This window comes from Candoia aspera, chromosome 6, assembly GCF_035149785.1.
Source record: "Candoia aspera isolate rCanAsp1 chromosome 6, rCanAsp1.hap2, whole genome shotgun sequence".
NCBI lineage: Eukaryota > Metazoa > Chordata > Lepidosauria > Squamata > Boidae > Candoia > Candoia aspera.
The window spans coordinates 67,343,288-67,355,602 of record NC_086158.1 but is presented as its reverse complement, the minus strand read 5'-3'; the positions used below and the strand labels follow the sequence as shown (position 1 = coordinate 67,355,602).

Genomic DNA, 12,315 nt, shown 5'->3' with positions numbered 1-12,315 from the left:
TTCAGAGAACAATTTGTAAGCTAGGGTAATTACATGTGAATTTCTTTCCCACTTCACACCTCAAAAATCTGCAGAAAGAAAGAGAATTTGTTCCTCCTTTTCTCTGATACAATGTAGAAAGTATGAATGAGTTCATAGACTGTTACAAGAGCTATGAAAAATATAGACTTAGTTCTCAAAGTTCTCAGGCTATTTTAATTGAAGCTCACATGAATAAAATGTTCTTCATAATATTTAAGAGAGAGGCCACAATTGCCTAACAAACCATATAGGCTGCCAAAGTCCCCTGATGGGAGGAGATGGGCAGGGACAAATAAAATAAAATAAAATTAATTAATTAAGCAAACTTTAAAATATAAAGATTACATCAGACTTACATATCAAGATATTCCTAAGACCTTGAAGAGCCACTGTCAGAGTAGGTAATATGAGCTAGGCAGAGTCTAACCTGATATAAGGCAGCTTCCTAAAAAAGAATTTTTCCCTATACAGAAAATTAGATAGGAAGAACTAGCTTGGAATGATGGAATGGAAAGGAGTGATTGGAAGAAGGCACAAGAACACTGAATAAAGCACTGAACACTGCAAGATTTTGTTTGATATCCTACTTGTCTATTAAGTCTTCCAGTGTGTACATGCAGGAAATAGGAATCATTATGGGCATGTTGAAAGCTGCAGGACAGAATATTAACCGTAGGATATTGTCAGTATCGTGCAGCACAAAGTCATACTTTAGCCATTCCATTGTCTAAAATGTCATCGATGCTTTAACAACTGACATTGCTAGTCCTGTCTCCAAGAATTGTGTTGTTATTTGGCTGAGGCTGAGTCATTCTCGGCTAGTAGATCAAGAACAGAGGTTGGAGTATGTTCCAAAGCAAGCTGCTGCTCTTCTTGCACAGCTAGATGTTAGACGTGCCTTAGCTTGCCACTAATAGAAGATCCCAGCAGGAAAGAAAGAGAAATATAGCTGAAACCAGAGTCCATTTTCAGTATCTAAATATTCAAAGAAGCATTTTAACAGCAATGCTCTTCAAGTTTGATTTTAAATGTTAAATTATTTGTTTTAAATAATTTTAATTTAAAAAAAAATATTTTATTGATTTGTTTTTTACATCCTCCTCTTCTATTCCTCGTATTAGCACAAATGTATATGTATTGATCTGCAGAGATTACCTTTTGCTTCAAAATATACTTCCAGACTTTAAAACATGATGAGATACAGAGAATATTATATGTATTACTCTAAAAGGCTAAAAAAAAAAACTTCTTATTCCAACTAATGTACTGTTTTCCTGAAAACCTGCAAGAAGGAAAATTCACTGCTTCCCTGTGTCCAGTCCTAATATATTTGTAAATATCTTACAAATGTTTCACTTATATCTACTTCTCAGTAGTTAAATTCTATGCTTGTTGTCCTGTCATTTGAAGAAATACATTAGGAAAGGTATTAAACATTTGAAAAAGTCAATGTACTATATATCACTAAAAAGGGAAGAATTATATTACAAAGAAAGCATCAGTTTGTTTTAAAAATTTTAAAGAATTTTTAATTCAGGCAAAAAATAACTGTAAGTGACCTCACTAAAAAAGCATCCATTCCATGGTTAACAGTTTAAAAAATACACGTAAATACATAAAAATTCTATTTCTGCCCAAGACCGGAGAAGTCCTAATACATACTGTACAAGCCAACCTCAATTTAATATTCAAATAAAAGCTATTATTATATCAATCCAGACTATGAATAAAATTTCATATGAAAACATTTAAAGTACATTAGATTTTTGGTCAAGATGAAAAAACCAAGCAATCTATTCTAATTGGGTTCCCATGGTAACTGTACAATTGGGTTTTTCAATGTAACATCCCAAAGGCCCAATGCACACTTGTAAAATATACTTCAAACAGCCTGAATTGTTTTTACATTACAGCACTCCCAGGAAGATCAATTACTGTTCATCCCCACCCTAACTATTAGTGGCACGCGTTGTTAACACTATTGGCCATATTAACATATGTCATGTAAGAACCACCACATCTCGCCATAATTATTTAAAAACTAAGCCGCATACTTTTAGACCTTCAAACACATTTTATATAAAGCCAATACTGGTTGTCATGTTTACCAAATGTAAGAAATCAAACTCAAATATATGCCAAGCAATTTAACTTTTTATATTGATTTCAAGGATAGAATCAATCATTAATAATTACATTATAAGATGACCCTCAAGGTTAATCATATTCTTAGAGGCTCTCACTATGGAATTATCAACAACCACTAAACGGAGGTAACTGAAAAGAATTCAAATCCACCTTTTAAATATTAATGGCACAATATAAAACAAAGCATGCCCACTAACAGAGGACTGTTTTATGTGCGATAATTATAGCAGCAATCTTTGTCTCCTTCCTATTCATGAACACTTCTCTCAACTAGCTCCAATTTCAAGGAGCAATAGCTTAGGCAACAATCCATAAACCATTTGTATTTGTACTCACTCTACCTTTACTTCACTGGATGCAATCTAGGAAATGTTGTACCTACCAATATGCTACTCATACTTCTAGGTTTTTTTTCTACCACAGGAACATGATGTCAGATATAAAGTATTTCACTTAGTTTAGTACACTGGCATAGTCTTCACACAGCTCTAATGGAGAAGACCCAGGCAGCTAAGCTAGTAAAGACTAAATATGCATGGCAATTTGACACCCATCAAAATGGTGATAGCCATTAAATTCAGCTTTCCCTGAGATTATTTCTGCATATAACCCCATCAGTAACAATACTATTTTCACAGACATCAGTTACACCCTTGTAAAAATCCACTTCACAATCCACTTTTTCTTTGTAAGTTCCCTGATTAGTGATTTTTTTTGAAAACACCAACCTGCCATAGAGTATTGTACAGAAATGCTGAAGCATCTCAATGTTCCCAGTACTTAAAATAATTATTTCATTGCTTGCACTTTACAATGATTGATCTAAATAGCCATAAGACAATTTAAATATCATTGTAACGGCAACTGATCAGTCAGCATCTTGCAGCATTACAAGGCGTTACTTCTCTCTTATTGACTAACAAGACAAGGTTGCAGGAACACAGCTTGCACACCCACTGAGCAATTAGCATGTCTTCTGTCAGCAATGTTTCACTTTCCTAATATAGTCTAGTAATAGAAAACCCGGCATCATCTAGTTATTTTGGCTTATAGTCTATCAGACCTAGTCAGAGTAGCTAATGGAAAGGTATTATATAAATTGTAGTTCAAAACATCCAGCAAGCAGTGGTTTATCTGGTATACTGATTTAAATGAATTCTGAAGTATTAACCAGTAATCTTCACAAAAAGGCAGGATGGAGCAGGAGGTGTTACTCTGAAACAGTTGTCTACATGGATCTGACATATATAACTAATTCAGATCATAGCAACATGTCATCTTATGGGACTAAGGAAGTGACCTCCTCTGTTGCAGCACCTGCAACAGCATCCCGCCAAAAATCTGTATAGTCTCTTGCTGTTTATAAAGTTGCATATTCTCCAGATTTTTATGGAGTTGGACAGCATTATAAATTTGCAAATAAATAAATAAATAAACCTGAGTTGGGAAACGTTAAAAATATTGACAAACTACAGATCCAAACAAAATAAAAAATAGATATATTATGATAACTTCATTTGTTTTACAGGAAAAAAGCAAGTAATATTATCAGGATCTGTTGGGTACAGGATGCAGTGATTTTGACTCTTTTCTTTAACTGGGTTCCCTTTGTCTAGTTCTAGGACTTGTGTGGAGAACAGATAACATTTTAGATCATATTTATGCAGAATTGTCATTCAGTCTACCTATGCAGTATATGTTCAGTGTTGCTTAGAAGTTCACAAACTTTTAAGCAACACTGAACATATACTGCATAGGCAGACTGAATGACAATGCATGTTGTTAATCTAATAATGCAGGGGTTCTCCTGAATACCTTAGGGGCTCTGAGTTTATAGGGAGTGGGGCAGCACTCACTGGTCTCATCTGCTACCTTCCTGTTCTGGATAACTTCACTCCCTGTCCCTAACTTTTCCACACAGATTCAATGCCAAACTGTAAGGGCTAAAGCTGTCAAGGCAGGAATCAACTATTCTCAGGCCAGACCAAACTGTTACAGAAATACTGACCTGATGGTCTCTGCTTACAAGGCCAGGAAAGATCAGCCACATTTCTGTTGATTCAAACAGGAAAGAAGACAAGTCCTAGAATGTAAATCCTGGGACCTGAATTCTTGCCTTCAATAAAGCAACTTATCTAGCAATGTTGGGACTATGCTCTTACTCACTAAATGCAGGGTCATGGTTCTAATACTACAGATTTATTGCTGTGAAATCTGAAATTCACATATATACCAACAGATCTGACTTCATATAAATAGTGAGCTTTTTGAAGGGTGGGGAGAATAGGTGGAAAACCAAAAAGTATAATTATTCAAAATATTATGAGTAATTGATGAAAGTGAGAGAAGCAGTACACTCAACTGATTAAATCAGAACAGATTTTAAAAAGTACTTCACAGTACATGAATATAGAATGCTCTAATATAAGACCTATGGCCACAGCCTAAATTACATGAGAAGAAGCAAACTCATGTACGTTAGTCAAAACAATGGCTATTACCATTGTGAGACTAGGCTGAAGCTGCCATAAGAGCCAGTTTGGTTAAGGCACTGGGCTAGAAACCAGGAGACTGAGAGTTCTAGTCCCACCTTAGGCATGAAAGCCGGCTGGGTAAAGTTGGGCCAGTCACTCCCTCTCAGCCCAACTCACCTCACAGGGTTGTTGTGGGGAAAATAGGAGGAGGAAGGAAGATTAGGGATGTTCACTGCCTTGAGTTATTTGTAAAAATAATAAAGGCGGGATAGCAAATAACTGACTAACTAAATAAACAAACTACCTACCTACCTAAAGATGAAGCAGGCACGTAAGCAGAGAGGACAAAAGTCAGGAATCTTGTCTAAATGATCCCTTCAGGGAGGTAGATCAGAAGGAAGTTGTTAAGGAAACAAAAGAAAAATGTCACCTGAACCAGACAAAGGAAGTTGGGCCTGAGCACATGGAAACTGCCCCCCCCCATCTCATCAACAGCTCCCAGACTTGTAAATTTACAAGACAAGAGTAGCTGCCGGTCTTGTGAATCAACAAAGCAAGGACTTTGGGGGATAAAAGGGGTCCCAGAGCCCGTCCACTCAAGTCATCTTTGGATTCAGACTTGGCGGCTTCCGTCCCTCTAGCTAGTACCTGGCAGCCTAGTTGAGAAGGACATGGGCGTGGCTGTGTGTGCGTGTGAGAAAGAGCACATGTACCTTGCAACCAGCAAAGTTTTGCTGTTACTTTAAATTCCCTGGGTCTCCATGTATTACAAAGAATCTGTTGTGCCTCAGTGTTCGGTTGGAAGTGATTTGTGTGCCTCCCTAATTATTTTCCGGCTGTTGAGCAGGGCTGTGGGTCTTGTCCGCTCAAGCCGCACCTATCTGGAAAACCCAGGTAGAAAGCAAGGGGGGGCTGACAAGATCTGCGTGTCTCAACAGGCTGTGTGAGTGACCATAAGCCAAACCTGGGAGCTTGTGTGTAACACCGTGACAATTCCAGGTTTGCAGGGCCCTCCCTAAAACATGCAAGCTGTACTCAGACTTGGGGATTGTCTCTCTTCATGCAGCATACAATCGAAGACAAAAACTATGCAAAAATGAAGCATGTGATAACATGACTCATCACTTCACTAATATGCAGTTCAAAAATTAGACCAATTGTCTTACATTTCTGCTAGATTCCTTTTTGCCACTCCAGCTTTCTTAAGAGTACGGTGAACTACAGAACTGCACAATCTGTCAATAAAGTAAGCTTATTTTGAACTACTGTCCATATGACTCAATTTGTCAGTAAAAACTGCCACCAGCGCTGTGCTTGCAGAAAAATGTCCATAAATGCATTATTGCGACTGGCAGATCGATGTCTATAATAAAAACAAATAGATTTAACAAGTGCTTGCTTTTACGAGTTGTGCTATTGGTAGAATGTGCATTCAGTTTCACCCCTCGACTTCTGGGAACGGGCAATGCAGACTGCATTGGATAGTTTGCTGACTCTACAAGTGCTGCAAACAGGAAATTATTCTAACATGGGAAATCTTTAAATGTACAATACACCTATATATATATATTAGAATGTACATGTATCATACTCTAAGATTTAGTTCATTTCATGCGTTTCTTTAAAACATGCAAATTTGTCCCTATTAATGGGTAGCAATTTCTTTCTAGAAATAGACTGAAATTTACTATAAAATAGCTGCATCATGGCTGGAACAGCTCACTACAGTTGAGGATGATGCAGAAAGGAACTGCATTTTGTTCCCGCGGGACTATGATTCAACTCTGATCTAATTGAGAAAAACCACTACTATATAACCTGAGTTTTTAACATTCAACACGTGCATTAGGGTGTCATCTTTTATGTTAGCAGTCTCCAGGGCAGTATAAGGAATAGTTATATATTCTTGAGAGAAAGCAACATTCTTAACTGTATAATATGCACAGTAAGAATAACAAAGTACCCTACAACAAAAGCCTGTAGTACTTACATGTACAAGTCCCACTGAACGTCATGAATTTACTTTCCAGTACAAGGGTACAAATTTGCTGTCACAGATTGAAAACACCGATTTTTTTTTTCCTCATAGAAATTAGAAATTAGTATGATCCCAAATCTAGAGTGCCATCGGAGACTGACTATATTTACACCAGTATAGCATTTGTCACTTGCTATCCTAATACCTTTCCAGTCAGGCCCTGGTGCTTTCTGTTTAAGCAATCCCTGATAGCCTTCCCAGTGGGCATGAACTTCTCCTTCAGGCTACTACCGCTTTAGTGATGCCATTAACTGATTCTCTACATACCGTAAGCATTAAACAGTAGTGACAAGTTAATTACGGAGTTATCAGGAGATAAAGTAGCCACAGTAACACAAGTTACTGTAGAACTAGTATAGCTTCCCATAGAGCATTGGTGCAGTTGCTGCATAAGTGGGGTAATTAACTTGTCATGGATCAGGCTGTAGATAAAAGTTGTTGAGGCCAGCCTCCAAGCACAGCTATTTGGATTCATAAGCTTTACCCAAATCTTTAAATGTGTTTCATTTGAAAACCTTAAGTCATACCAAGGCAAGGTCCATTAACAGACTAAGCATCTGACTAACTAGGCAATGAGTAAATACTAGTTAAAGAAATCCCAGAGCAGGACCATACCTGGCCATTTATATATTAATGTGTTTATTAAATGAATATTTAACACATCTTTCAGGACACGTTGAAATCAGAATGCAGTTTCCTGAAAAAAGAATAATCTTTAACACTTAGATTTCACAATTAAGTATTTTAAAATTGTCAATAGGACTTGTTCCTAAAACTTTATTAGAGACCCTGAAATACTACTCCTGCCCCAGTACTAAATAACTTTTTTCCCTTTCCAACATAACCTGGAAAACAATGGAACCACAAAGTTATGCTACAATTTGAGATAAGCCTGTGCAGATTAATGCTGAATGCCAGAAATACCTATAAAGCCTAGATAATGTTTTCCTAATATTAAGATCTTGGTTTATTTTTTCAATTTTATGGAATATTTCAAATACAGTATTCCATAAAATGGGATATTATAAAATATTTTCACAGAAATGAAGTATTTTAAGCAATATATTGATATACTGAAATACTTTCACAAGGATCTCAAAAAGTTACAAAAAGGAAGACTTCATTTGCATTCCTATCCTGAGTACCTGAAGATCACTTCTTCTCCAGAAGTTATTTCTTCTGGGTTATGTTGTTCAGTTTTGTGGAAATTGGTAGATCTGCTCCTGCCAGCCTAACTAGGTTTCAGAGGATTTGTTCCTGAGAAAGAAGGAATTCAGGGCTTTTCTTGTTCATGAGCAAGTCTAACAAACTGTTGAGAAATCTTTTGACTTGTGGATCCATCCTTGACATCCACAAAACAGAGCAGCACCAGAGCTGGAAGATAGTTCTTTACTGAAATATGTGTTCTATATTTAAAACTCTATTTTAGATTAGTATATTTTCATAATTTTATTACTGAAAACTTATTAATTTTATATTTTGAGAAAAACCCACCCAACTTGTATCCAGTTGAGGTCTCCAGGTAGCTTGTTTTAGTTGTTATAATGACTTTAATATCCAAAACATGATTTTATGAAGAAACCAAGTTTTACAACAATCTTAGTTATTTTTTGAAAATGTATATTTAAAACAGGAGTTTTTCTCTACATTCAAATCTCTAGAAATATTACATAATTACAGATCTTACCATAATTTTCGTTGTAAATCTGTCAGAAAACAAAAATGTTTCCTTTACTTCAACTTCTGAAGACTTCATGGACACAACCATGCAGTTTTCGTGGCAACAGTGTGAATGCAGCTTGCCACAGGATTCCTCGAACAAACTACTCTTACCATATCTTTTTGTCATCTTTTTTCTTATTAGGAAAATGACCTGAGTAACAGAGGAATAAAAATGCCTACTCTTGCAGTGGCTATAATATGGGCTCAATTACCACTGTTCATGCTATTCACTGGGTCTACTTTGGCCAATTTTTATTTTACAACACAACCTACCACACAGAACAAAATGAGGGGATACTCCCTCCCCTAGTATTCTAGGTTCAGCTCTCAGAACAGAAACAGTTTAAAAATAATAATGTATAAAATATACTCATGAATGTTTCATTTAAGCGTAAGTTATTGGTGAGTATTTCAAAGAAAACCACATTTTATGGATTTGCAATATGGCTGTGAACAGCATCTAATGCAGAAGCAAGAAACTGCTTCAGAACACATGAGAACACACATACAGCACCTATTTGCAGCTCCTTGAACCAAACAAATATTTTCCCAGGATCCCAAGAAAAGTTGTTTCATGGAGTCATAGCCAGGCATTCCAAAGCATCTTTTTGCCTTTGGACACCAGAACAATACCATGAACCAAAATATTCGTTTGTTATTTATTTTTGTGATAAGAACGAACATTGGTTGAGTTTTTACAGCCACATAGAACAAGTAAGTGGAGCATACACAGAATACTGAAATGTCCAATTTAAATCTCAGGTGGAACAAACATATCCAATGACCTAGTATCATGTGTTTTGGGGATACAGAATACCCCTATGTGACAGCATTGTGTAATTTTCAGTATATATTCACAGGAGAATATTTATTTAAAAAATGGAGGAATAAAATGTCAGGAAGAATTCAAGAATCATGTTGGCAGTTTTTCAAAGTGCAAACTTAGTGAAGATGAAAGTACACACTAAAAAATACAAGGGAGTTCCTTTGTACATATGACTATATGTCCATTTAATACATTTTAATTAAATATCTAAATATTTCTCAGCTTCACTGAAGGATCCAGGCTGCCCTTATAGGCTTTTTTTTAATGTTAACAACAAAGAGTTTATTTATTTATGATTATCATAAGAAGTTGCCTGAATAGATAACAAAGTTCTGTATTTATATGAAAAGAACAAACACCAGCAATTACTACACTGCTGATCCTATCAAAACATGGAAGGCATTTGAAGTCATTCTGTAGAAAGAAATTTAAGGACAGTCATTGGATAGCAATGCTGAAGGTTGTTCCAGCTGCAAAAATCTATGTTTTTCATTTAAAATTATGTTTAATTAAACACAAGCACTCTTGATCTGCATGATCTCAGAATTCCTCATGTTGTTATTGTTCTTATAGTTAGACAAACAGGTAATCAATAGGTACTGTTTCATAAATTAATAAAAATGAATCAAGTAGATCCATAAAGTAATAAAACTATTCAAACTATATTGCAAAATGCTTACTGAACTATAAATTAACATGCTTAGATAATCACATCTGCACAATTGTTTAAAAATATGTCAAGAAATATCACTAGAAAAGTTTACTTTAATCAATGATATAAAATAAGGGTTCTCCTTGTGATTTAAATCAATCAATCCTGTTTGTGTGTGCAACATCTACATTGTTTTATGTAGAGTTGGAAATTTTTGAGGAATTGGGGGAAAGTGATGTTTTCATCAACTGAAGTGAAATTAAAAGCTGTGGATTTTATGTCGTTATGGAACATCTTACGGTTATTCATCTTTTGCTTACAACTTGTTAATTTCAGACTTCTTTAAATTTGGTTTGGTATAATGAAAACCAAATGTTGACGTAAAATGTAATACGTAATTCTGAATGCCTCAATATGTGGCATTCACATACTGAATGAAGAAGCACATCTGCAAGTAAGCCCATTACATGCTGTTCCAATCATCACCCAACTTTGAGTGGCCACAATCTTACTACAAGTAAACAAGAAAGGTAGATAAACAATTACATTTGGAGAGGCGAAGGTAAGAGTGGTGAAAATCTCTCTACACACATACATGATCGCAAGGCTGCTCGGATGTTCTAATTGAAAAGTCAATTTTCAAAAATGTTAAGTACAGTCCTCTTTGGGAAGCCCCAAATATTATAGCTACAGTCCTATAGATACCAGCCATTGAAACACCATTTCCCAACACCATAAATAAACGGTAAAAATAAACCTGTAAGCAAATATAGGCTATTACACACTTCTCTCAAGGGTCCAGCCTGTCCCCACTCAGGGCTGGACAAAAAACTAAAAATACGGGGGAAAAGCTAAGGAGATGGAAGGCCCCTATGGTGAATTGTTCCTACTTCATTTAGTTTTTTTACTCGCTTTTGGCAGGATTACACCTATTCTATCCAGCGGGTTTGATTTTGGTTTTTCAAGCCACCTAATATTTCAATCCCCTGCTTTGGGAATGCCCAAGCGACCGTCTGAGGGAAGCTCAGAAGAGGAAAAACATGAACAACGTATTGGGCACAATTCACGTGCGTGCGGACGAGAGCGGGTCAAGAAACTGGAAGCGGGGACTGAAAGGAGCCGGGGCTGAAACGTTACCCCAAGCGGATATTCGGTGGTTTTCTTTAATGGCGCAAAACACGCCAGGCCTTGGTCTCTTGACCCCTATCAGCCGTGACCATCTCGCCATTAGATGTTTCGGGCTAATCCCAGGCAATCTCCTTATCCGCCTCCCGGCTAAAGGAAGTAGAAACCTGAGAGACAGGCGAGATAAGCTGGCGGGCGCCCTTGCAGATGGTCCCGGGACGCGCTGCCTGCCTCTGCATTCTTGCCATAAGCGGGTGTTTCCTCTACACCCAGGGGATAATCCACCCCATTTTACGCACTTGGGACGAATTATTACGCGTAAGATTGTCCCCCTTCTCTGGAGTAGCTTTGCACACGGGGTGAGTGGGACACGGATAGGCCTTTCGGATTCTCTTGCCAAGTATCTTTCCCGACCCTAACTTCGGCGGAAGTCAACCAGTGAAGCTGCAGGTTCCAGGAAGAACGCGCGCCTGTTCCAAAGTCGGCGACTCTGCTTGAAAGCCCAGCCACATTTAAGGCAGGAGGTCTTTTTTCCGAGCAAAGGCGCGTACAGCCAGGCAGCCAAACTCCGATTTGCACAAACGGTGATTTTTTTTTCCCCCGCGCAAGCCCACCCGAGCTGACCTGAAGAAAAGCAAAACTTCCGGATGCAGAACGACCTCGGGGAGATGAAAGGCGGGAGGAGGGGAAAAAAAGATGCTGTGAACGGAGCCTTGCCTTGTGGGCGTTGTAGTTGAATGCTAAGAGCGAAGAATCGCCTTCCTAATGCGGTAAACTACAACTCCCGATAGGCTCCACGCACCGCCCTACCTTTCTGTAACGCAGCTCGAAAAAGAGCGAGGGAAGCCTCTTCTCCAGGACTGGCAGGCCGTCGGGGCGGGCAGGCTTCCGCGTGGGAAGTGCTTCGAGCTCTTGGAACCCCCCCCGCAGTGTTGTCCTCACCCATGCAAGTGTTGTCCTCACCCATGCAAGCGGCGCTGCTTCTCCTCTATTTGTTTCTATGCAGGATTTTCCCTCCTCCCTGCTCGAGGAGACAGGATGCTTCCACCTCTGCTGAACATCTTTTACATCTGGCTCATGTTTGTAGTTTGTAGGTGTTACGTGTTGGAGGCTTTAAAAAACGCTGCCTTAGTTAATGCATTGTCATAGTGCAGCTTTTCAAATGGACTTTTAGAAATTGTAAGCTGTAACATGGTCTACTTAAGACAAAAAAAAAAATACTGAGATTGCAGACCGAGACATTTTTAACGAATTCTGGAACCAGGCAATGGCAGAGCATTTTGGTACTGTTTGGTAAAATGTAGTCATA

The 12,315-nt window shown here is 37.8% G+C and overlaps 1 protein-coding gene across 1 annotated transcript in view; it reads right to left on the bottom strand.

Annotated features, from left to right (window-relative positions):
- MGMT (O-6-methylguanine-DNA methyltransferase) overlaps positions 1-11,680 on the bottom strand; it is a 220,730-nt gene extending 209,050 nt beyond the window's left edge. The window contains exon 1 of the mRNA XM_063307348.1: positions 11,631-11,680. The gene's annotated coding sequence lies outside the window, so the exon portion shown is untranslated. The remainder of the gene's footprint in view (positions 1-11,630) is intronic.
- Between the last annotated feature and the right edge of the window lie 635 nt (positions 11,681-12,315).